The sequence below is a fragment of the Rhinoderma darwinii genome, chromosome 11 (assembly GCF_050947455.1).
Source record: "Rhinoderma darwinii isolate aRhiDar2 chromosome 11, aRhiDar2.hap1, whole genome shotgun sequence".
Lineage (NCBI taxonomy): Eukaryota > Metazoa > Chordata > Amphibia > Anura > Rhinodermatidae > Rhinoderma > Rhinoderma darwinii.
Window position 1 is genome coordinate 72770087 of NC_134697.1, and position 26705 is coordinate 72796791.

The following is a 26705-nucleotide window of genomic DNA, read 5'->3' on the forward strand; positions in this document are numbered from 1 at the left end:
AGTCAGACTGATTAATTGAGTCTGTGGACAGGAGTCTTTTATACAGGTGACCATTTAAGACAGCTGTCTTTAATGCAGGCACCAAGAGCGTGTAACTGGTCTGGAGGAGGCTGAACTCTTAATGGTTGGTAGGGGATCAAATACTTATTTCTCTGTGCACAATGCAAATAAATCTATATAATTTTGACTATGTGATTTTCTTTTTTTTTTTTTCTCTCACTGGTAAAATTAACCTAGCCTAAAAATTCTAGACTGTTCATGACTTTAACAGTGGGCAAACTTACAAAATCAGCAAGGGATCAAATACTTATTTCCTTCACTGTATATTTAAAAGCAAAAGGCACCAATTGACATCAGCTTATTAACATAATATACTACAATAAAGACAAACATTGATAAAACATTGGTAAATCTCAAAACTTCAAACCATATGGTAGAGGTGAAACACTTTGTAGTACACTTGTATTAGAAAATGTTAATATATATATATATATATATATATATATATATATGTATATATATGTATATACATATATATATATACATATATATGTATATATATATATATATATATATATATATATATATAAATATATATATATATATATATATATATATATATATAGAGAGAGAGAGAGAGAGAGAGAGAGAGAGAGGGAATCCTTTGCAGCCAATGACTTCCTGAAGTCTGGAATCCATGGACATCACCAAACGCTGGGTTTCCTCCTTTGTGATGCTTTGCCAGGCCTGTACTGCAGCTGTCTTCAGTTGTTTCTAGTTTGTGGGTCTTTCTGCCTTAAGCTTTGTCTTAAGCAAGTGAAATGCAGCTCGATTGGATTGAGCTCTGGTGATTGACTTGGCCATTGCAGAATATTCCACTTCTTTGCCTCAAAAAAACTTGTGGGTTGCTTTTGCAGTATGTTTTGGGTCATTGTCCATCTGTACTGTGAAGCGAGGTCAAATCAACTTTGCTGCATTTGGTTGAATCATAGCAGATAGTATATCCCTGACCACTTCCGAATTCATCCAGCAGCTTCTGTCTTCAGTCACATCATCAATAAACACTAGTGACCCAATGCCTTTGGCAGCCATGCATGCCCACGCCATCACACTGCCTCCACCATGTTTTACAGAGGATGTGGTGTGCTATGGATCATGAGCCGTTCCAAGCCTTCTCCATACTTTCTTATTCCCATCATTCTGGTACAGCTTGATCTTAGTTTCATCTGTCCAAAGAATGCTGTTCTAGAACTGGGCGGCTTCTTTAGATGTTGTTTGGCAAAGTCTAATCTGGCCTTTCTATTTTTGAGGCTGAATAATGGTTTGCTCCTTGTGGTGAACCCTCTGTATTTGCGCTCATGAAGTCTTCTCTTTATGGTAGACTTAGAGACTGATACATTTACTTTCAGGAGAGTCTTCTTCACTTGGGTAGATGTTGTGAAGGGGTTTTTCTTCACCATGAAAAGGATTCTGTGATGATCCACCACTGTTGTCTTCAGCAGTGGACGTCCATGCCTTTTGGAGTTCACGACATCACCAGTGCGCTCTTTTTTTTCAAGAATGTACCAAACTGTTGTTTTGGCCACTCCTAACATTTGTGCTATCTCTCTGATGGATTTCTTTATTTTCTTCAACCTAACGATGGTCTGTTTCACTTGCATTGAGAGCTCCTTTGACCTAAAGTTGTGGGTTCACAGCAACAGCTTCCAAATGCAAATGCCACACCTGGAATCAACTCTAGACCTTTTGCCTGCTTAATTGATGATGTATTAATGAGGGAATACCCCACGCAGCCCATTAAATGGCTTTTGAGATAATTGTCCAATTACCTTTGGTCCCTTGAAAAAAAGGCAGCTACATATTAAAGAGCTGTAATTCCTAAACCCTTCCTCAAATTAGGATATGAATACCCTCAAATTAAAGCTGAGAGTCTGCACTTTAAGCCCAAATTGATTATATAACTGTGTATTCAATATGTTTTGGTAAACAGCTAAAATGACAAAACTTGTGTCACTGTCCCAATAATTCTGGACCTTGCTTCATCTTCAGCGGGTGTCAGCTGTAATATACAGCTGACATCCCACTGCAATGGCGGCAAGGGCAGTAACCGCCGATTTCCACCGTTTAACATCTTCAATGCAGCGGTCAATGCCATCCGCCGCATTGAAGTGGTTGACGGAGGGGGCTCCCTCTGTACCCCCCACCCCCCTTCACGAGCGATCGCGGATGCCGATTGTATAGCCTAGTAATGAATATTAAGATTTATTTTTTGAATATTAGGGGTATAAAAGTTCCAGTAAAACGGTTGGCAGTGTTTAGTGTGATTACAACGTATCTTCCAGGGATAATAATATTACAAGAAACTAATTTGACAGTAGATTCCGTTCAGTTGATTTGTAAAGGTTGGGTGGGTTAGGCATATCACTCATGTTATTCGAATTATGCTAGGGAGTTTTCAATTCTAGTGCATAATAATCAGATTTCAGATTGAAGATAAGAGAATTGATGATCAAGGTATATCTATTTGCTTATATGGGTTGTTGGAAGGCCTGAGGTGTATTATAATGAAAGTGTATCCAATACTGGTCGATATATGTGCTCGCTTGTTTGATCGGAGTGAATTACCAGGTAGTATGAAGGAGGTATTGATAATCTTGATTCTTAAGTCAAATAAAGATCCTTTGGATATGGGTTCTTATAGGCCCATATCACTTCTCAATGCCGATTATAAGTTGATTGCCAGTGTATTGGCTGATAGATTGGCTGGGGTTTATGTTTCATTGATTTACCCCCCGATTAGACGGGCTTTATGCCCTGTAGGACCACCTCTTGGAATTTGCGTAGATTATATTGGAATTTGCAGTGTCAGCTGGAAGAAGTGGGCGGTCGGGCTGTGGTTTTGCTTGAATCTACATAGAGGGACAAGACAGGGATGTCCTATCTCACCCTTTTTGTTTGCCCTGATAATGGCGGCAATGGCTGATGTTATAAGAATTAGATCTGACATTAAGGGTATAATGTATGGGTCTGTGGAGGAAAAAAGTTTCTTATATGCTGATGATATTTTGTTAATGTTGGGTGAGGCAAAGGACTTGCTGAATAAAGTGATTAAGATTACAAAAGAATTTGGGCAGTACTCAGGAGTAAGGATGAACTGAAAGAAATCTGCTTTTCTTCCTTTGGATGCTACTTTAGATACATTAGAATCTCCCCATGCCTTGCTCCACCTCATTTAAATATCTGGGTATAGAGATATCAGGGAGAGTGGAGGAGTTTGAGATATTAAACTTGATCCCTCTGTTAAAAATAATGAGAAATAAGGCCAAGATATGGAGTAAATTGCCCATTTCAATGGCTACTAGAATCTCATTGATAAAGATGATCTGGCTTCCACAAATACAGTATTATTTGCAGAATTCACCTGTTTGGATTTCTGATAAAGTGTCTATAACCTAAGATAGGATAATAAGATAATTTGTATGGAAGGGGAAGCAACCAAAAGCGAAATTACAGTTGCTAAAATTGCCGAATAATCAAGGGGGACTGGGAGTACCAGACTTTAAATTATATTACTTTATGTCTCAACTGCAACAATTGAGGGGAAGTAATGTAGAATTGTTAAAGAGTTCACTGAAGAAGGATCACATGTGATGTCATGAATCGTGTGATATTTTTTCAATTCTTGAAGCAAGGGTATTTAAAAAATGTTTTATACTAAATTGGTCACAGGGGTAATGTTACAGAAGATATAGGAGAAGGTAAAAGATATGTGTGATGTAAAAGGATATTTTGGTTTTACACCAATTTAGTGTAATAATTGGGATGAATTAAACATTTTAGAGAATAAGGAGTTTTGGTGGAAACAGAATATATTCTATCTCACAAGTATTGAGTGGTAATAGAAATAAAATCTTTGCTGAGGTGCAGTAAGATTTTCACATTGCATCTATATTTATTTTTTATTATATGCCGTTGAATCACGCTATTAGTGTGCAGTTGGGATTGGAGGAATTTAGGAGAGAGTTTTCCCCCTTTTTTAATTATGTTAATTTGTCAGAAATTAGAAAGGGATTTATACCAAGAACATATGGCATGTTAAATACGATTAGAGCTGATGAATATGGAGCCCAGTTGTAATACGTGGAAGAAGGATTTGGGTGACTTGAAAAAAGAGCAATGGATGAGAGCCTTGCGTTTGGCCCCTTTGGTATTAAGGAATCCGACACATAGAATTTTGCACTGGTATACAATACATATGTTGTAGTATACCCCAAAGATTATGGGTACATTTTCCAATTGGGAACCTTTTAAATGTCCGAGGTGCCTTAGAATTAGAGCGGATAAGATACATATGTTCAAGATTAATAAGATACTGGGAATAAGTGAGTCAGGTTTTGGGAGCAGCTTTTGGGACCCCGTTCTCACTAAATATTGAAAAAGGTATGTTAGGTACTGATTCAGGACTAGAGGTCAATTTCCAACTTGTTTGAAAGCTTTTTTTTTTACTCAGAGTAATCGCCTTAAATTGGAAATCATCTAAGACCCCAACAGTGGATGCATGGAAGAAATTAATGAATAGGGCAGCGGTGTGTTATAGAGTGGAAAGTAATAAAACAAGAACTGCAGGTGATCCGTGTACCCCTTGGAGAGATTATTTTGGTTTGTGAACATGTATTAAATAATAGGGATTGTTTGTTTTTCTGTTTTTTTGTTGTTTTTTTACTTATTTATTCTCTCCCCCTCCACCAGGGTGATATGGGTGGAGGTGGTATGGGGGGGGGGTGTTAATATAATGTTATACGTATGTGTAATATGCATATAGGCATGTACTTTATACTATTGATGCAATGTTGGAGTTATGCAATATGTGTTGATATGTATACTATGTAAGCTTATTCATATATCTATATATGTATAGATACCAACATAGAGCATAGCAACGGCCCCAGGACTTCAAGACGGATGAAAAACAGGGTGGATTTATTCACCTCAAGAAATAACAGCAACGTTTCGGTTCAACCGGAACCTTTCTCAAGCCATCACAAACTAACAATAGTGTCAGGTATAAATAGGGGGAGCATACATTATACAGCAATCAAGCTAATAACAGTACAATTCCCATTATATGCATGTGAATAAAAATTTCACAACACATTACAAACAGTGTTACAAAAGTGTATATCTTTATCTATAAGAAGCCGAGCATAGGCAGTGTTTCAAATCTATAGATAGTGTACAAACGTCATAAATAACGACAATTGGAGCAATTAGAATGATTAGGAAGGAGGCAGGGGCCAATTATATTCAGGTGAGGATCAATAGACTTACAGTTAACAGTCCAACAGCAATGTCCACATAGCCAGCGTGTATAGTCCGCGCGCTTCAACTGCGCATGCTCAAAGATGGCGTCCAAACCGGATGTTCAATCCGGTGGAACGCATCAGACAGAGCGGTCGTAACTGCGCATGCGTAACTGCGCATGCGCGGAAATGGAACTTGCATTCCAATCTCACTACGCAGGCGCCAGTATCGACGCAGGTCAAAATATTTATATAAATAGTGTAGACATATAGTTTTAGCAACAGAACAAAGTCCAAGAGTTTAGATAGGAACTATAATGCATCATCCACCGAAACCAATGGATTCTGCAGCACAGAATCCATTGGTATACTAATATACTAATATACAAATTTTTGTATATTTAATATATGTGGAGCATATATGTGGAGCATGATTGTCCATTTTTTTTGGGGGGATACATTACATCCTTGGTTAGGATGTTAGTAATGCCACAAGTCCTTTTAATTGCTCCTAAGGTGACTACAGTCACATTACATGTTATTTGGATTTGAGTGCTCTCAAAATCTGTGGTTTCACAGTGTATGGGGTTTTGCATAGACAATTTTCCCTTCAGACTATGGGCACTGTGCTGCAGAATCCATTGGTTTCGGTGGATGATGCATTATAGTTCCTATCTAAACTCTTGGACTTTGTTCTGTTGCTAAAACTATATGTCTACACTATTTATATATATATATTTGACCTGCTTCGATACTGGCGCCTGCGCAGTGAGATTGGAACGCAAGTTCCGTTTCCACGCATGCGCAGTTACGCCTGCTCTGTCTGATGCGTTCCACCGGATTAAACATCCGGTTTGGACGCCATCTTGGAGCATGCGCAGTTGAAGCGTGCGGACTGTACACGCTGGCTATGTGGACATTGCTGTTGGACTGTTAACTGTAAGTCTATTGATTCTCACCTGAATATAATTGGCCCCTGCCTCCTTCCTAATCATTCTAATTGCTCCTATTGTCGTTATTTATGATGTTTGTACACTATCTATACATTTGAAACACTGCCTATGGTCGGCTTCTTATAGATAAAGATATACACTTTTGTAATACTGTTTGTAATCTGTTGTGAAATTTTTATTCACATGCATATAATGGGAATTGTAATGTTATTAGCTTGATTGCTGTATATATATATATAATGTATGCTCCCCCTATTTATACCTGACACTATTGTTAGTTTGTGATGGCTTGAGAAAGGTTCCTGTTGAACTGAAACGTTGCTGTTATTTCTTGAGGTGAATAAATCCACCCTGTTTTTCATCCGTCTTGAAGTCCTGGTGCCGTTACTACGCTCTATCTTGGTATCTATCTAAAAAGAACGGGAATTGATTCATCCCCTGGTGACGAGCACATGGCCTGATTTCCTTGATCTGTGGAGTGCTGTGTTTATTTGCCTTTGGATTGTATATATATATAAAAAAGAAAAATAGAAGCAGCACCGTAATTCGAAGTATCGGGTGCACAGGTTCCTGTTCAGACACTCGACCAGTGTCCCAAATAGCCAGCAACAATTCCAAAAGACAAGACAGCACTCCAAATTCAGTGAAAAATGGGATCACTTTTAATCACCTCTTGCAACGTTTCAACCCTGCTCAATGGGGTCTTGAAAAAGACCCCATTGAGCAGGGTTGAAACGTTGCAAGAGGTGATTAAAAGTGATCCCATTTTTCACTGAATTTGGAGTGCTGTCTTGTCTTTTGGAATTGTTGCTATATATATATATATATATATATATATATATATATATATATATAATGAAAACAATAAAGAAATATTATAATTAAAAAAAAGAAAGCCTAGCATCGGCTTCCTGGTCGACCAGGTACGGAAGCCTGCTAGGTCCTGCCCAAGGCAGGACATAATAGGCTTAACTGTCAGGTGAAAAATGACAGTTACAATATACTGCACTACGTAAGTAGTGCAGTGTATTGTACTGGGGATCAGAAGATCAGATCTTCAAGTCCCCAGGTAAGTGTAAAAAAAAAAGTGAAAAAAATAATACAATGTTTGAGTTTAATAAAAAGTTTTAGGTAATAAAAACAATAATCACCCTCTTTCCCTGATCAAGTTAATTATAATTGAAAAAACCCTATACATAATAGGCATTGCCACGTTCGGAATGGCCTGAACTATAAAAATATAACAATGTAAACATTTTGAATAAAAAACAATGACAGAATTCCTTTTTTTGGTCACCTTGTCTCAGAAAAAAAATAATAAAAAGTGATCAAAAAATGTAAAGTACTCCAAAATGGTACACACAAAAACTACAGTTCGTCACACAAAAAACAAGCCCTCCTACAGCGATATCAACTGAAGAAGTATTTTTATAGTGTGAAAGTAGTAAAACGTAAAAAAAAAACAATATAAATTTGGTGTTGCTGTAATCGTATCGACCCACAGAATGAAGATAAACATGTTGTTTATACTGCACGGTGAACACTGTAAAAAAAGAAAAAACAAAACATTGCTAGAATTGCTGTTTTTTGGTTTCCTCGTCTACCAAAAAATTAAATAAGTAGTGATGAAAAAAAAAATCTCATGTAGATGCAGCCCGTAGATGCAGCAGAGATGAGGACACTTTAGGGTCTTGTGCTGTTTATAGGGCTAGTAAAGAAGTCAAAGATTAGGCAATACTGGGGCGCAGATATTTTGTCTGATACCCAAAAAACACGGCCTGTGCATAAAGGATTGTTTCAAAGTGTACCACACCAATTCATGGATTAATCATTTTATTATTCATTCACCCCATTATTACATCATCCTATTATGCCCTGATGTACTCCACCCACATTACATATGCCCCCACATTATGAACTGAAATACAAGTAAAACCCCAAACAAAACTACTACCAAGCAAAATCTACGCTCCAAAAGCCAAATGGCGGTCCTTCGGAGCCTGGAAGTGTGCCCAAACAGCAATTTATGACCACGTATGGGGTATTACTGTATTCTGGAGAACCCGCTTAACAATTTTTGAGCTGTGTGTCTCCAGTGGTACAAGCTGGGCACATCATATCGTAATCGTATATCCGTGGGAAAATGGCAATTTTCAACCTGCAACATCCTCGGTGCACTAATTTCTGCAAATTACTTGCAGGATCAAAATTCTCAAAATACCTCTAGATGAATTTCTTCAGGGATGTAGTGTCCAAAATAGGGTAATTTTTTGGGCTTTCCAATGTACTGGTACCTTAGCTCAATGCAACATGGTGTCAGAAAACTAATTTTGTAAAATCTCCACACCAAAAACCAAATTGCGCTCTTTCCATTTAGAGCCTTTCTGTGTATCCAAAAAGCAGTTTATGATCACATGTGGGATATTGCCGTACTCGGGAGAAATTGATTTACAAATGTTGTGTGCGTTTTCTCCTTTATCCCTTGTGAAAATGAAATTTTTTTACTTTTTAGTGGAAAAAAAGGTGATATTCATGTTTACGGCCTAATTCCAATAAATTCTGCAAAAGACCCGTGGGGTCTAAATGCTCACTATACCCCTAAATAAATTCCTTGAGGGGTGTAGTTTCCAAAATGGGGTCACTTTTGGGAGTCTATGACATGGCGCCGCAAACCATTCCAGCTAAATTTGAGCTGCAATTGGTGCTCCTTCCCTTTTGAGCCCTGCCTTGTGTCCAAACAGAAGTTTATGACCACTTATTGGGTATTGCCATAATCAGGAGAAATTGCTTTTCAAATTTTGGGGTGCTTTTTCTCCTTTATTCATTGTTAAAATTGAATGTCCACGTTTTATCGGAAAAAAATGTGCTTTTCAATTTCATAGCCTAATTCCACTAAATTTGACAAAAAAAAACTGTGTGGTCAAAATGCTCCCTATACCCTTAGATACATTTATTTAGGAGTGTAGTTTCCCAAATGGGGTCACTTTTGGGGGTTTCCACTGATTTGGTACCGCAGGGGCTTTGCAAATGTGACATGGCGCCGCAAACCATTCCAGCAAAATTTCAACTCCGAAAGTTAAATGGTGCTCCTTCCATTCTAAGCCCTGCCATGGGTCCAAACAGCAGTTTATTGCCATATATAGGGTATTGATGTGCTCAGAAGAGGTTGCTTTACAAATTTTGGGGTGCTTTTTCTCCTTTACTTATTGTGAAAATGGAAAATTTGGTTCTAAAACTGCATTTTATTCTAAAAAAAAAATAAATTATTTTCACGATCTAATTCTACTTAAGTCAGCAAAAAACGGTGGGGTTAAAATGCTTACTATACCCCTCAATAAATTCGTTGAGGGGTGTAGTTTCACAAATGGGGTCACTTTTGGGGGTTTTCTACTGTTTTGGTCCCACAGGGGCTTTGCAATTGCGACATGGCACCCGAAAACCATTGCAGCAAAACTTGAGCTCCAAAAGCCCAATGGCCTCCTTCCATTCTGAGCTCTGCCGTGTGTCCAAACAGCAGTCTATTACCACATATGGGGTATTGCCGTAATCTGGAGAAATTGCTTTTCAAATGTTGGGGTGTTTTTTGTCCTTTTTGCCTTGTAAAAATTGAAAATATCTATGTTTTATTGGAAAAAAATTAGATTTTCATTTTCACTGCCTCATTACACTAAATTCAGCAAAAAACTGTGGTGTTAAAATGCTCACTACACCCCTTGATAAATTCCTTGAGGGGTGTAGTTTGCCAAATTGTGTCTTTTTGGGAGTGTTTCCACTGTTTTGGCCCCACAAGACCTCTTTAAACCTGACAAGGTGCCTAAAATATATTCTAATAAAAAGAAGGCACCAAAATCCTCTAGGTGCTCCTTTGCTTCTGAGGCCTGTGTATCAGTCCATTACCACACTAATGCCACATGTGGGATATTTCTAAAAACTGTAGAATCTGGGCAATAAATATTGAGTAGCGTTTCTCTGGTAAAACCCTCTGTGTTACAGGAAAGAAAGGATTAACGGGGTTGTCCAGGAAAAAAAATAAATTCTAAAAAGTGTCCCCCAGCCTTGGTTTGCCTTCCCTAATACCCCCTATTAAACTTCTAACCAGTTTCTGTTTGATTTCCATTGTCACTGCTGCTCTTTCTGTTTGTTTACATCCCTTGCTGTTTGTTTACATCTCTTACTGTCTGTTTCCTGTCTTGTAACCCACCATATCCATGATCCCCTGTAATGCAGATGTTACCTGCAGTCCTATGTAACACCACAGATAACACACTGATAACTCTCTGAGTACAGATAATGTAGTAGTGTTACCTGCAGTCCTGAGTAACACCACAGATAACACAGTGATAACTCTCTGAGTACAGATAATGTAGTTGTGTTACCTGCAATCCTATGTAACACCGCAGATAACACAGTGATATCTCTCTCAGTATAGATAGTAGTGTTACCTGCAGTCCTATGTAACACCACAGATAACACAGTGATAACTCTCTGATTACAGATAATGTGGTAGATGTTGCCTGCAGTCCTATGTAACATCACAGATAACACAGTGATAACTCTCTGAGAACAGATAATGTAGTAGATGTAAGAGCCATACACATGCAGAGACACAGACAGACAGAGACACACACACACATACATACACTGTAACAAATACACATACAAATACAGAGACACACACTGTATACACACTACACACACACATACACACACACACACACACAGACACTCACCATGTCTCCTTGCTGACAGCATCACAAGTCAGGACCGGCTGTGGGCAGAGCTTCCTCTCTGCTTCTCGGCGTGTGTAACAGCAGAGCACAGAGTAGAGGCAGAGCTGCAAGGCTGCAGCACGGGAGTGGACCTGTCCCCTGACCTGAGTCATCTGGCCTCATGTCACTGACGTGAGTTCAGGTGACAGGTAAGGTGACTGGACTGGTCCACTCCCTGGCCGCCACAGACCCCAGTCAGAACGCCATAATTTCCTGGCTCTTCCTAAAGCTGCTGCAGGTGTCCGACATACGGGGCGCCTGTCAGCAGCTAGCCGCGTGTTGGATAATCCCTTATGAAAGCCTAGTATGTGTAGGCTTTGGCAGTGTTTGATCTAAAAGTGCCGATGCTGCCACTGTACCTCGTAGACTTGGCTAGTCCTACGCAGGTGCCATCCTTTTTCACAGTGAACACGCATAGGCGCGCTCACAGTGAAAAGCTACATAGGCTGGGCGGGCAGTAATCAACCAGCACACGCCGAGGGGGCGAGACCATGTGATCGGGATACGACACGACAGTGGAGGAGCCTGAAAAAGTGACGTCAGAAGTCATGTGATCCGAAGAAAAGAACAGCCAGAGCGGAGAACAGAAGCAAGATTGCACGGGTAAGTATATTATTCAACTGTAAATATGTGCAATGTGTGTTTAAATTTACTGAAAAAATTAATCTCGGACAACCCCTTTAAATATGAATTTCTGCCCAAAAAATAAAATTTGTAAATTTCACCCCTACTTTGGTTTAATTCTTGTGAAACGCCTAAAGAGATAAGAAACATTCTTAATGCTATTTTGAATACTTTGAGGGGTGCAGTTTTTAAAATGGGGTGATTTATAGGGGTTTGTTTGGGTCTTTGAAAAAAAATCCATTTGAAATTTTCTTGAAAATGTGAGAAATTGCTGCTAAAGATCTAAGCCTTGTAATGGCCTAGAAAAAAAAAAGAACTTTCAAAAAATTATGCCAACATAAAGTAGACATATGGGATATGTGAAATAGTAACTGCTAAATCTACTTACAATAGGGAGGTTCTTAGTGCACATTTTGTGATCCATATATGTGGGGTTAGTGACTGCCTCTATTTTTTGTTCTTGCACTCCTCCCATACTACCCTGGTGATTTTAATTAGTTTAATGCTGGTTCCTAGCATCCCCAGGTATATATGTAGGCTTAGACCCAGTTCTGAGTGTATGTGCAGAGTAGGTCCCCACCTTACAGAGGTCGCCTTGTCGTGGCAGGTGGGCAAACACTTTTTGATCAAAATGTGCACTAAGAACCTCCCTATTGTAAGCAGAAGTAATGCATATTTATTTATATTTAGTGGTTTAGGTTACATTGGTGTTCACAGTGTGCTGTCGCCATTCTTCGTCTGCTGTATATTTGCAGTCACAGGTGTTCTTGCACCTGCATAAATTTGTTATATTATTTTATTGGAATGTGCAGTTCAAACTTTTGTGTTGTTTATATGTATATATATATATATATATATATATATATACATATATATATATATATATATATATATATATATATATATATATATATAAGAAAATGCAGTAAATGCAGAGTACAGCAGAATAGGACTGGTCCAGGGCTACTGCGCATGCACGGAAACTGTCCTAATCAGCCCTATACACTATCAGAGGGGTAACCGGATCGGGAGCTACTGCCCATGCTCCAACAAAGCTTGTTCCTAAGAACACGGCCAGGATAATAGAATTGGCCACCAATGCAGACTGACTGCAGTGATGGCCGTAACTACTAGAAACAAAGAATAACAGGACTAGGAACCTGGAAAGAATATTTGGAGAATGTGTAAAAAAAAAGGGTTATAACATATATTAATATCTAGGCATCAGATGCTATATTAAATAGGATCTTTTGAGATGGAAGTATCCCTTTAAGAAGAGGCTAGCACTGCATTGGTATTCTTAAAAATATTGAAGCATTTATTTCTTCCAGACTGAAATGACATCTGTAATGAAATACTAACTTCATTGATGCTTTGAAAGATCTAATCACATATTTTTAACTTTGTCCAATTTTTTTATGGTTTAATCTAAAGAAATGGAACCACAGCATCAGTATCATTGAATTACATCACAGATATACAGTATAGAGACTGTGAAGTATGTGTCGGCTGCTAGTACCAGCTTCAGAATTTATTGTTGTGTTTGTAGAGTAAAATCAGTATTGATTATATCTGCAGCTGTAATTGAACCTTGAGGTCTTTTGGGAGTCAGAGTAGTGAAAGCAGATACATTGTACTAGAGGAAAAATATATCTTGCTGTGTAGAGAAAAAAATAGGGAGCAATTTTTAAAGGGAATGGACAACAATGATCCTTCCATTAGCTTTTCTTTTAGGTGGACAGATTGAATAACAGGCTTTGTGCTTGCAATTTACCAGTGACATTACCAGTTTACTATGATGTAGTCAATAAAAGTTAACATGGTACAATGTGCAAGTTACACCTATTAATGTCTTGTAAAACCTAATTCTTAAAAAGGATAGATTCAATCTTTATACAGATGTCCATTGAAGGGCCTAAATTATGTTAGATTGTGTACAAAGCTATTTTAAACCACTAGGTTGATGAAAAAAAAATGAGGCAGATTTATTATCCAAAATGCACCACAATTCTGGCTCAAATTGAACCAAAATTATGGCTTACATGCTGTGCGCTACATTTATTAACAGCTTTAGACACTTTTTATTTTACATGCTCAACAGGGGGCGTGGGTTATCAGAAAATGTGTGTGGCCTAGTGGAAAGAGGGTGTAGCTTAAAATGTTAACATTTTGGCTCAAATAACTGTCGTAAACTAAGCCAATTAATAGAAGTCACAAGGAAGGCATAATTGTCTAGCATGTCTAGCTATACAGTGGAGGAAATAAGTATTTGATCCCTTGCTGATTTTGTAAGTTTGCCCACTGTCAAAGTCATGAACAGTCTAGAATTTTTAGGCTAGGTTAATTTTACCAGTGAGAGATAGATTATATAAAAAAAAAAAGAAAAGAAAATCACATTGTCACAGAGAAATAAGTATTTGATCCCCTACCAACCATTAAGAGTTCAGCCTCCTCCAACAAAGGAGTGGCTCAAAAAGAAGCACATTAAAGAGGCTCTGTCACCAGATTTTGCAACCCCTATCTGCTATTGCAGCAGATAGGCGCTGCAATGTAGATTACAGTAACGTTTTTATTTTTAAAAAACGAGCATTTTTGGCCAAGTTATGACCATTTTTGTAGTTATGCAAATGAGGCTTGCAAAAGTCCAAGTGGGTGTGTTTAAAAGTAAAAGTCCAACTGGGCGTGTATTATGTGCGTACATCGGGGCGTTTTTAATACTTTTACTAGCTGGGCGCTCTGATGAGAAGTATCATCCACTTCTCTTCAGAACGCCCAGCTTCTGCCAGATCACGCTGTGACGTCACTCACAGGTCCTGCATCGTGTCAGACGAGCGAGGACACCGGCACCAGAGGCTACAGTTGATTCTGCAGCAGCATCAGCGTTTGCAGGTAAGTAGCTACATCGACTTACCTGCAAACGCCGAAGCTGCTGCAGAATCAACTGTAGCCTCTTTTGCCGATGTGGCCGACACGATGCAGGACCTGTGAGTGACGTCATAGATCTGCACTGCCAGAAGCTGGGCGTTCTGAAGAGAAGTGGATGATACTTCTCATCAGAGCGCCCAGCTAGTAAAAGTATTAAAAACGCCCCGATGTACGCACCTAATACACGCCCACTTGGACTTTTACTTTTAAACACACCCACTTGGACTTTTGCAAGCCTCATTTGCATAACTACAAAAATGGTCATAACTTGGCCAAAAATGCTCGTTTTTTAAAAATAAAAACGTTACTGTAATCTACATTGCAGCGCCTATCTGCTGCAATAGCAGATAGGGGTTGCAAAATCTGGTGACAGAGCCTCTTTAAGGTCATGGAGTGGCCTAGCCAGTCTCCAGATCTTAATCCCATCGAAAACTTATGGAGGGAGCTGAAGATCCGAGTTGCCAAGCGACAGCCTCAAAATCTTAATGATTTACAGATGATCTGCAAAGAGGAGTGGGCCAAAATTCCATCTAACATGTGTGCAAACCTCATCATCAACTACTAAAAATGTCTGACTGCTGTGCTTGCCAACAAGGGTTTTGCCACCAAGTATTAAGTCTTGTTTGCCAAAGGGATCAAATAATTATTTCTCTGTGCACAATGCAAATATAATATATATAATTTTGACAATGTGATTTTTTTTTTTTTTTTTTTATATAATCTATCTCTCACTGGTAAAATTAACCTAGCCTAAAAATTCTAGACTGTTCATGACTTTGACAGTGGGCAAACTTACAAAATCAGCAAGGGATCAAATACTTATTTCCTTCACTGTATGTGGCAAATGTATTACACAGCATATACCACTTTCATAAATTTAGCGCATTTTCTGACTGCCTTGTCTAAGTTTTCACTGTCTAAACAGTATTAGTAAATCTGCCCTTGAATCTTTGCTTAAGGTGATATTACATGGCCTGACGTGGGCTGTGAAAACGAGCGCCTGTGAACGGAACAGCTCGTTCGGCGCTTGTTTGCTCCTTTCACAAGGAGCTAGTATGGGGACGAGTGCTCCTTTCTCTGACCGCTCGTCCTCATACATTTTTATCATGTCGGTAGCGGGTCTCCCATTTTACACAAGGAGATGTGCTGCCGACAACGATAATAGTTTTGGCATTGCAAAATGATACAATCAGCCGATTGATTCTTCATCGGCTAATTATTACCCTGTTTAAACAGGCCAATTTCCGGGAGCGAGCATTCTGTGAACACTCGTTTGCCCGATAATTGACCGGTGTAAAAGAGCCTTTCGGCTGTTCCATAAAAGTGATTTTATTTTGATGGCAAAAGAGAGCTGGGACCAGATCAGGAGAGCAAAAGATAAGGTGGCATTTGGAGTCTTTCTTCGACTAAATTGGAGAGACAGGCTGGGAGGGGATACTAGGGGTGGGATTAGAAGGATGATAGAGACCAAAGGTTTTTGTTTAGAGATGAGCGAATTTCATTAAATTCATTTTGGGTCCAATTGCTCTAAAAACTTGTGTACGACTCTCTGATGTCTTCTAGGACTGGATCCAACTAGTTTCAAGCACTAGGTGGCCACATTATGTTTATTTTTACTATTGTGTGGGAAACATCATTATGTGCCACTTACTAATACATAGTCATCAGAAGATCAACTTCAATGTTTTTCCGTGTGAAGTGCCTCCCCCTTGTTAGTACAGCCTTTTCCGAGTTCTCCGGTTCTGAACCTTCCCGCTGATGGAGGGACATGTGACCAGGCACATTCACCAGTGGCCTGCATTAAATAACACTGTGCACGGCAAGGGAAACTAGCACATACGTTGTGCCGTTTGTCTAATGTCCCTCCATATTGGTTTTAGCAATAACCAATAAGCTTTTAAAAAGGATAATACTAACAAACCACTGTGTTTCAATACAGTGTCATACAAGAGCCACATGTGGGATATTTAAAAGAAAACTGCGGAATCTGGGAAATAAATATTGTCTTTCAATGGTAAAACCTTCTGTGTTAAGAAAAAAAAATATTGCATTTTTGCAAAGAAAATGAAATGTAAAAATTTCACCTCCGCTTTGCTTTAATTCCTCAGTAACACTTAAAATTTAACAAACTTCTTAGGAGCTGTTTTGAATATTTGAGTGTGCAGTTTTTAAAATGGGGTGATTTATGAGGGGTTTCTATTATATAGGCCAATCAAAATCAATTCAAAACTGAATCGATGTCTAAAAAAATAGAATTTGTAAATCTTGTTGAATATCAGAAAAAAATATTTTAGCACAAAAAGATATATGGTGAACCTTATTTATTTACTAATTTGTGTGGTATCATTATCCATTTTAGAAACAGAGAAAAATTATGATTTTTCCAAATTTTTTTTACATTTTGTATTATTTTTATAAATGAAGAGTAAACATATTGAGCAAAATTTACCACTAAGATAAAGCATACTGTGTCATGAAAAAGCAATCTCAGCACCACTTGGATTACCAAAAGCATTGCAAAGTTATTACCACATAATGTGATATGTCAGATTTGAAAAATAGGGCTGCGTCCTGAAGGCCAAAATAGGCTCTGTCCTGAAGGGGTTAAATATTATCTTATATATGATCAATAATGTTGTATCTTTTTTTAGGTTTCATTGAAAAAGCTTACGTATAAACTTTTAACAGGTACAATTATTCTAAATAGAAAAAAATACACAATTGACCTAGGTGTTAACTATATTAGATAGTTTTGTTGACCATATGTGAACCGGTTTCTTGTAGGTCACCCTAGACATGGTTTTACATTAGATATAATCAATAAAAGTTACTATAGCATTCACACATGTATATAATTAAAGTCAAAAGCAAGCACAAGCATATCTACCGTATAAAGATACCTATGTAGCTCACCGTAACAACACACTTGATAACGTTTATCAAGCGACCTAGGACTAGACGACCATGATAAATGTTTAGAATACCGTTAAAGTTAATGATTGTTCACCCCAAAAAAATAAAAAATTATAATAATTCTGCTAAATTTGATGTGAAGACTATTATCAAAACCCAACAAACTTCAGTGTAAGTTAATGGGGTAAGTTGGGCACTGGTTACATCTGGGGTACAACAGAAACGGCACTGCCTCATGGTTTTTGTTATAAATTGATTCCAAGATGCAAAGTCTGAATAACGTGCAGAGTAAAATATACTAATATCACATAAAACATAATAAACTACATGCAAAATCAGCTCCTGCAAGGCCTTCACCGGGCAAGTGAATACAATTATTAAAAATAAATAGCAACAGCAATAAAAAATACAGACAATAGTGACCACAATTATTTTGGTTATGGCTAAATAGAGAGGGACTAAAAATATACAGCCAGACCTCCAGTAATCTCGCTCAGTGTGGGTATTGTTGTATGGATCATGTACAAAGTCCCAATAAATGTAATGCATTTTCTTACATGCAAACAACCCTTGTACGTGAGTCGACAGATGGATAAGGGCACAAAAAGTTACATTTCTTTGGCATTTTTTTCCTAAAAAAAAAAATGTCATTACACTACTGTATTTTTTGCAGCATGTCTAGTGTATGACTTTCTGGCATTTTTCATGTACATAGAAAGATAGAGCATGAATTCTTTTCATAAGCCATTTAGAGCTATCTAGAAATGAACATAACATCTGGACAGTCTCCACATGATCCTCAGCACAGTCAGTGAAACTCATCAGTCTTGTGTAATGAAGCACACCTATATTGAGCAGATATGCCCAGGTGAAGGGCTCCCTATTGTGTCCTAATGTTTAAAACACACACTCCAACAAATGGCCACTAAACCAGCACGAGGATCGCTCCGGCACAAAACTGCAATTATCTCTCTGCTGGCCATGTCAACCTTTTATTTTGTGAATAAATTAGAGTCCCTGGTTGCATTAATGTAGCATAAGACCGCACTGTCATGAAAATATTCCGCCTCACCAGATTAGCTTACTGTCAGTAATCTTGTTTATTGCCTGTAATGTCTTTTGTTCATTTAAGTGTTTACACATATTTATTTTTCTGCCAAATAATCAAGCAGCTACAGCAGAAAAGATTAAAATAAAACTCTGAGGGTTGTCACGGCAACTGTTCCAACTGAAGGCCGACAGATCTTTGTCATTTTTATTGTGTCATCATCTGGATGGAATATTGTAATTCTGTTTCTTTAATAACTTTGAACAGCTGCAGACAGTTAAAAGATCTGCATCACCCGGAATTACCCAGCCGCAGTGAAGGGGTAAGTATATAAGTCTAGGATGCAAACTGACCCTGGTTCCTTACTGGATGTTACAGGTTGATTGCTATTAACTTGCAACAACTTTATTGCATTCATATTTTGATTTATATATGTGATATGTAAGTCTTGTAATCAGAGGATTAACTTAAACACCTTTGGCACCAATGCAAAATGATATCAGGGTCCCCCGCTTACCATGATGCTATTTAATACTGACATAAAAGCAATAGGACCAGGAATCATATACTATTAATGGTATTAAAATAGAATATCTTATTTTTATTATATATAATAAGAACATATAAAATATACAGGAGATCCCGACAATATTAACTGTATAAGGGCTAAATAGAAACACAGTGTAAAAAAAAAAAAACACAGTATATATGTGACACCCATGGACGCGGACCGTCGGGATTACTCACCCACTGACGGCCGCAGCCATGGTCTGCATCTCCCCCTCACTTCCACTTCACTCTGCTGTGTTCCATAGGGTGCGCACACACGCTTGTGAGATCCGTGAGTTACAGCGGTTCGTACAGACTTTCCGTACAATATATGAGGAACGCAGGAGAGTTTCATCGGCTGCTGCATCGCTGCTGACCCTCCGTGGGCAAGACAGGGATGCATCCCAGGAAGACACGTCCATGTGCAAGTACACAATTCAGTTCCGCACCCTGGCTGACAAACTAACCTGGAGCAACGAGGTCTTGGTGGCTACATTCTGGCAGGGATTGTCCCCTGAAATTAAGGACAAACTTGCTGCCCGAGATTTGCTATCTACCCTGGATGACCTCATTCTCCTGGCCTCCCGGATTGACATGAGGATCCGAGAACGGTCCCAAGAGGTTCGTCGGGAGATAGGAGCCCCTAAGCCGGCACCTACATTTCAGCAACCCCTGCTGCCCTCATCAGCTGATCCACCAGAGGAGTCTATGAGAATGGACCATCTCAAGTTGTCTATGCAGGAGAAACAACGCAGAAAAGCTTACGGGACTCTGTCTGTATTGCGACCTCAGAGGCCATCTTGTGTGTCTGTGCCCCCAGAAGCCCCAGAGGGTTGGTTGGAGACACAACTCTGGGTGGAGAAAGACTTTCTTCAAAATTCTCCATCTCAGTAACCATAGTGCCATAGAGAGTAGGAAAGACGCACCGGGTCTCTGCCTATCTGGACTCTAGATCCGCAGCTAACTTCATTCAGGGAGACCTGGTGGATCTTCTCCAGTTGCCTACAATCCTCCTGGAGAGGCCGTTGATCATTGCGTCAGTGAATGGACTGCCTCTGCCCAACCCGATTGTAACCTGTGACCAAACCGCTGAAGCTCCAAGCCCCAAGCTCCCTTCATTCTCAACTCATCTAGTTTCTTGTCCTGCCCAAAGCCGTCAACCCTGTGCTGCTGGGTCTGCCTTGGCTCTGACTACATGCCACAGTTCTGCACTGGAATTCTGGAGAAGTTCTCCAGTGAGGTCCCAAGTGCCTCAACCGCTGCCTGGGGTAGATCCATCCGGTCCAGCCTCCTCTGCCTCAGTCATTGGCAGGATTGCCTTCTCACTAGTCTCTGTTCTCAGATGTCTTCAGCAAGAGGGAAGCGGAGACGCTACCCCCACACCGGGCATATAACTGCTCTATTGAACTGGTTACTGACGCATCCCTTCCCCGTGGTAGGGTATACCCTTTCTAGTTGCAAGAGACTCAATCTATGTCGGCCTATATTAAGGAGAATTTGGGGAGGGGATTCATACGAAAATCAACCAGATCACGGTCAAAAATAGATATCCGTTGCCACTGATATCAGAACTTTTTGATCGCATACGAGGAGCCAAGATTTTTTCTAAGCTAGCCCTGTGTGAGGGGTATAGTTAGAAGTTGGACCCCACAGTTTTTTTGCTGAATTTATTGGAATTAGTCTGTGAAGATGAAAATCTACTTTTTCCTGAAAAAACATAGTTTTCTAATTTTTACAAGGAATATAGGAGAAAAAGTACCCCAACATTTGTAAAGCCATTTCTCCCGATTACGGCAATGCCCCATATGTGGTAATAAACTGCTGTTTAGACCCACGTCAGAGCTCAGAAGGGAAGGAGTGACATTTGGATTTTGGAGCGCAGATTTTGCTGCAATGGTTTTCGGTGCCATGTCGCGTTTGCAATGCAATGTAGGGACCAAAACAGTGGAAACCCCCCAAAATGTATCCCATTTTGGAAATGATGCCCCTCAAGGAATTTTTCTAGAGGTATAGTTAGCATTTTGACACCACAGGTTTTTTGCTGAATTTATTGGTATTAGTCTGTGAAGATGAAAATCTACTTATTTCTGAAAAAACATAGAGTTTTCTAATTTTTACAAGGAATATAGAAGAAAAAACACCCCAACATTTGTAAAGCAATTTCTTCAAATTACGGCAATACCCCATATGTGGTAATAAACTGTTGTTTAAACCCACGGCAGTGCTCAGAAGGGAAGAAGTGGCATTTGGAGCGCAGATATCGCTGGAATGGTTTTCGGTGCCATGTCGTGTTTGCAACGCCCTGGAGGGACCAAAACATTAAAAAACATTAAAAACTCCAAAAAGGGACTCCATTTTGTAAACTACACTCCTCATGGAATTTTGCTAGGGGTGTGATCACTTTTTTAACCCAAAAGTGTTTTTGCAGAATCTTGTGGAAATTTGGCTAGGTTTTCATAGCCGGAATCATGGTATTTAGGTGGTAATTTTTTTACCAAATCTATTATTTTTGGGGCATGGTTGCCTTCCACAGCATATTAACCCTTAGAAGTGCATTTTCCAGTGTATGTAACTATGTCATGCTAACAAAGCAGATGACCAACAAATGTGTCAGTCCACAGCTGTTAAGAACAGTTAAAGCAGTGAGAATTAAAATTAGAACTGTATTGGACTGAAGGGCAATATATTTGAGAACTGAAGGAAAAATTGTAGAACTTGAGCATGTTCACAGGATGAAAGAACGGGGCTTTATAATGTTACTTCTATTTTTCAAAGGGACTGCTCATGCAACGTCCCTTTAGCCTCATCAATCTCTATATCCGAGACGAACGTGCCAAGGGACATTGGCACACCATTACAGGTCTCTGCCCGGCAAAGTAGGAACGGTAATGTGCGCAGAACAACCCATCACCTGCGAGCAGTGAGTGTCTGTTGTCACTCGCCGCCGCGATCTGCCCGCTGTTACCGTGTCATTTGACATGGTGACAATTTATTGTCGTCATGTAACTGTACGTGAGAAGGCACAAAGCACCGCCAATTGTCAAGTACAGTTACGTGATTGGGCGGGAAGGTGTTAATAAACACCTTTTTTCCCGTTTAAATCATATATTAATAAAAATTAAGAAAAAAACACATTTCCCATACATAATACACAGCAATACATCAGCTTGTTCCTCAGGCAAACACGGGATTATTGTATTGATTTAAATGGCTGTTTCTCATCAGTATGTTTGCATGGCGGAGTCGATTGAGGCCTATATAATAGAAAAAGGATTGATCTGGACTGAATTGGTATTTTTGTACAGTGAGATGAAATTAGTGTCTTTGTATAACCTTTGAATGGACTAGTCCACTCTCTTTCTCAGTTAGAGACAAAACACATACATGTTTGTTCTACAGCATCATGTCCTGTATACAGATTGAACGGACTCATTCTATATCAGAACTGTGTTTACACAAATCATTTAACCCTTTAAGAACGCAGTCTATTTTGATCCCTTATAATCCCATTCCGAAAGCCATAGCTATTTTATTTTTTGTCAACTTTATGAGGGCTTTTTTTTTTTTTGCAGGACGAGTTGTAGTTTTCATTGCCACATATTTTGGGGTATATAGAACTTCTTAACTTTTATAAAAAAAAAAAAATCTGGATGGGGTAATGAACAAAAAACAACAATTACGCCATTGTATTGTACCTTTCATTATGATTGCGGTGATACCAATCATGTATTGTATTTTTTTAATATATTTTTTCAGAATAAAATATTTTGTAAGGTAAAAGGGGTTTATCTTTTTTTGTTTTACTTTGGAATTTGGTTTTCAATACATTTTACACTGATTAGTAGTTTATTAGGCCCTGTTTTCAATAAGAAGGAGTTTGAATGGAGCTTTGGTCGAGCATGTGTGTTGCCCCTTTTTTTTAAAAGTCTATGAGGTTAATGAAGAACAACCAAACTTGTTGCAAATGAAAGTGGAATAGTTGCCCATGACAATCAGGTTAATGCTTTAATTTTCCAAAGGGCATCTGACACATGAGAGAAGGAAACTGATTGGTTGCTATGGGCAAGTACACCAGTTTTTGTTTATAAACATATTTTTTGTTGAAAGTTTTCAATAGAAAGTAAAAACATGATTGTGTCGGTGACATACTTGCATTGACTTTTCTTCATATGTATGGTACATTAGAAGATAATGTCAGCTCCAAGAAAAATTAATTGTAACCAGTTTTAATATAAGAATATTATAAAAGGGAAACATAACAAAAAATGAAACACAGTAAGAAACAAAGTACATAAGCTGTCTAATGCTTCATAATACCGCAAGGTAATAAGGTAATGCCAAAAGCTAGTCTTCTTATTCCTTTGCACCAGTTTTGATACATCTCCTTTATACTCAGTTGTACACAAACACAAAATAAAGTACTACTGGTTCCTTTCCTTTCTTACTTCCGTTTCTTTTTCAACCTTTTCTTTATTTCAGCTTCTTTTGGCTTCTTTCTTATTTCTGTTTCAATTTCTTCAACCTGTTTTGCTTTTATTCATCTTTTTATATCTTCTTCATTCTTCTTCTTCCTCTTCCTCTTCTTTTTTGTTCATGCTTGTTTGAATTTTGCTATATTTTTCCTCCCTTTTCTTCTTTTTCTCGACTTCTTTTTAAAATACCTCTTTTTTTTTATTCTGTTTTTCTTTTATTTGTAATGTTTTTCCTTTTTTCTTCTTTCGGTATACTTTTACTCACACAAAAAGGTGTGTGGTTTATTTTTATTTTAAGATTGTTGACTGCATGACTAATGGATTGTTTTTGTAATTATAGATGTATGGAGGTTGAGGAAGTGTAAGTAATTTAAACTAAATGCGCTCCATAATAATCCAAATTGGCAATGATTATATAGAACACACATTTAAACAAGAATTTAAAGGCAATGCTGAGAGTTCAAGACTGCTTATCCTCAGAGCAATAATTCAAGTAATCAAGCAATTGCCATAGACTCATACTAAAATCCCAATTAAAGTTTCTAATCTTACAATTTGTAAAGCACAGAGACTATTATTATAAAGCAGAGAGATAGACATCAGCCCACTTTGCTCTTATAACACATTGACAATGACAAGACAAGAAATATGGAGTAGCAAATTAGTTTATTTAATAGGATACTTCTACATAAATAAGGCTTCACAAAATTTAAAGTACAGTACTTATCTAACCGTGCATTTTGCTGTTTGGCAGTCTGATGAACTGATCTGCATTTGGCAGATGCCAGGAGAACCCCACCTACAAGAATGCATAGAATACTGTACAAGTTGGTGAAGGAGGGATAATGGTCTGGTGCTGTATTTTAAGGTTTGGTCTAGACCCGTTATTGAAGGATAATGTTAATGCTACAATGTACAAGACAATTTGGACAACTGTATGCTTGAAACTTTGTGACAGTAGTTTGGGGAAGGCACTTTCCTGTTCCAGTATGACTGTGCCACTGTGCACAAGGTGAGGTGCATAAAGACATGGATTGACAAGCATGATTTTCACTGAGCCCTGACCTCAACCCCATTAAACAACTTTAGGATGAATAGTGAATAGGTATTCCGATTGTGTGACTGACCTCACAAATGCTCTTTTGGCTGAATGGGCATAAATTTGTAGAGACATACTCCAAAATCATGTGGAAAGCCTTCCCAGAAAAGGAGAGGCTGTTTTATTCGCAAGAAGATGCCCAACATCATATTTTTTTCTATGGTTCTGGAATGTGATGTCCAGCAAGCTCATATACAGTAGGTGTGATGGTCAGGTGTCCACATACTTTTGGCCAGATAGTGTGTATATGTATGTGTGTGTATATATATATATATATATATATATATATATATATACACTACCGTTAAAAAGTTTGGGGTCACCCAGACAATTTTGTGTTTTCAAATGAGCTGCAAAATGACTAGAAAATATAGTCAAGACATTGACAAGGTTAGAAATAATGATTTTTATTTGAAATAATAATTTTCTCCTTCAAACTTTGCCTTCGTCAAAGAATGCTCCATTTGCAGTAATTACAGCATTGCAGACCTTTGGCATTCTAGCTGTTAATTTGCTGAGGTAATTGGGAGAAATTTCACCCCATGCTTCCAGAAGGCCCTCCCACAAGTTGGATTGGCTTGATGGGCACGTCTTCCTTATTCAAAATCCCTTTTACCTTGTACAAATCTCCCATTTTACCAGCACCAAAGCAACCCAAGACCATCACATTACCTCCACCATGCTTGACAGATGGCGTCCGGCACTCTTCCAGCATCTTTTCAGTTGTTCTGTGTCTCACAAATGTTCTTCTGTGTGATCCAAACACCTCAGACTTCGATTCGTCTGTCCATAACACTTTTTTCCAATCTTCCTCTGTCCTATGTCTGTGTGCTTTTGCCCATATTAATCTTTTCCTTTTATTAGCCAGTCTCAGATATGGCTTTTTCTTTGCCACTCTGCCCTGAAGGCCAGCATCCCAGAGTCGCCTCTTCACTGTAGACGTTGACACTGGGTACTATTTAATTAAGCTGCCAGTTTAGGACCTGTGAGGCGTCTATTTCTCAAACTAGAGACTCTAATGTACTTCTCTTGTTGCTCAGTTGTGCAGCGGGTCCTCCCACTTCTCGTTCTACTCTGGTTAGAGCCTGTTTGTGCTGTCCTCTGAAGGGAGTAGTACACACCATTGTAGGAAATCTTCAGTTTCTTGGCAATTTCTCGCATGGAATAGCCTTAATTTCTAAGAACAAGAATAGACTGTCGAGTTTCACTGTAGACGTTGATATATATATATATATATATATATATATATATATACAGAAACAAAAAAAGGGGATCCAGCAGCACCGGTCAAAGAATGTGGGTGCAAGCCTCCGAGAGCAGACCGAAGCTCTCAATATCAACAGTGATCAAAAAAGTAGGCAGCACACCATCGGATTTAGTGAAAAAGAGGGTACTTTATTAACCCTAAGTGCGACGTTTCAGCTCTATCCACTAGAGCCTTTCTCAAGCAAATGACAAGTGGAACAACAGTGGTATAAAACAGGTTCACAATTGAAACAATTAATAACAGTAATTAAATACAAATCAGAACATACTGTATAGAGATGTAAATATAGTGTAAACAAATCAATGGTGATAATATATCGATGCACATATAGACAAAGAGCAATAGTACAAAAAGTGCTGAGGGATACACTAACGCATTAATGCATCTAATATGTGTAAATGGTGATAATATCCACACATGTGTACATAATCATGATCAAAACAAGTTAAAAACAAGGGGATATCACCTGGGGATGTTAGATCATACAGCCGCCATAGCGGCGTCCACGAGGCGCAACCGCGCATGCGCGGACATATGACTGAGGGCGAAGGTCACCCAAGACGAGTGACATACTCGGCGCATGCGCACTGCGCAACTAAGTGTATCGGCGCCATCTTAGGTACTGGCTGTAAAGAGGTAAAGGCAATTACTAGGTAACGTGCCCAGAAATTAAACAAATACTGGTGAACCGAACGAGGACAAAGGTGGTAGACATAAAGGTCCACAGATATCACGGACCCCGACATTTAGATAAGCTCTTATCCAGTAAGGGGAGACACCGTCCAG

General features: G+C 38.7%; 1 long non-coding RNA gene across 1 annotated transcript in view; it reads left to right on the forward strand.

Annotated features, from left to right (window-relative positions):
* The first annotated feature begins 18807 nt into the window (after positions 1-18807).
* Positions 18808-26705, forward strand: part of LOC142664054 (uncharacterized) — a 72401-nt gene continuing 64503 nt past the window's right edge. The window contains exons 1-2 of the long non-coding RNA XR_012851181.1: positions 18808-18854; positions 24308-24421. This is a non-coding gene — a long non-coding RNA (uncharacterized LOC142664054). The remainder of the gene's footprint in view (positions 18855-24307; positions 24422-26705) is intronic.